At 36.5% G+C, this 542-nt stretch overlaps 1 pseudogene; it reads right to left on the minus strand.

Moving 5' to 3' along the window:
* LOC101566691 overlaps positions 1–542 on the minus strand; it is a 105,563-nt pseudogene that overhangs the window by 32,503 nt on the left and 72,518 nt on the right.

Consider the following 542-nt stretch of genomic DNA (forward strand, 5'->3'; position numbering starts at 1 on the left):
TTCTGACATTGCCAGTGAAGTGGAAGACCCAATACTATTATGGACTACTGGACTCTTTCACAATATTTTGCTGAGTTAACACACCTATAATATTCAAATAACGGAACTTAACAAAAAAGGGGATACAGATGAATGTTCATTTTGTATCTGTGTATTAGAAATGTTTAAGATACATATATAGTTGTATTCTCTTAATGAATGGAGGGATTTGTTCTAATAGTGTTTGTAAATAGGATATCATTTTCATATCTTGTACAGCAATTAACCACTAGGAAAAATGTATGCAATGTGTTAATTATTGAAACAGTCCTACCAATTTGGTTTGAAACTGTCTCATTGCTATTTGCTTCTCAATAAACCTATTTGGCATGAAACATGGTAGCTGCAAAATTGTTTGGTATACAATGGTAATGGCCTTAACCAAGGTCCCACTGATGCCCCTGCATATGGAGCAGCTCATTCCAGATATTCAACACTAGCGCCCAAGCCACCATGAAATGCTGAAACAAAAGCAGGTCCTGGAGACTAAGGGCTGGCAGAGT

Source organism: Octodon degus, unplaced genomic scaffold (assembly GCF_000260255.1).
Source record: "Octodon degus isolate 3935 unplaced genomic scaffold, OctDeg1.0 scaffold00507, whole genome shotgun sequence".
In the NCBI taxonomy this organism is placed as follows: domain Eukaryota; kingdom Metazoa; phylum Chordata; class Mammalia; order Rodentia; family Octodontidae; genus Octodon; species Octodon degus.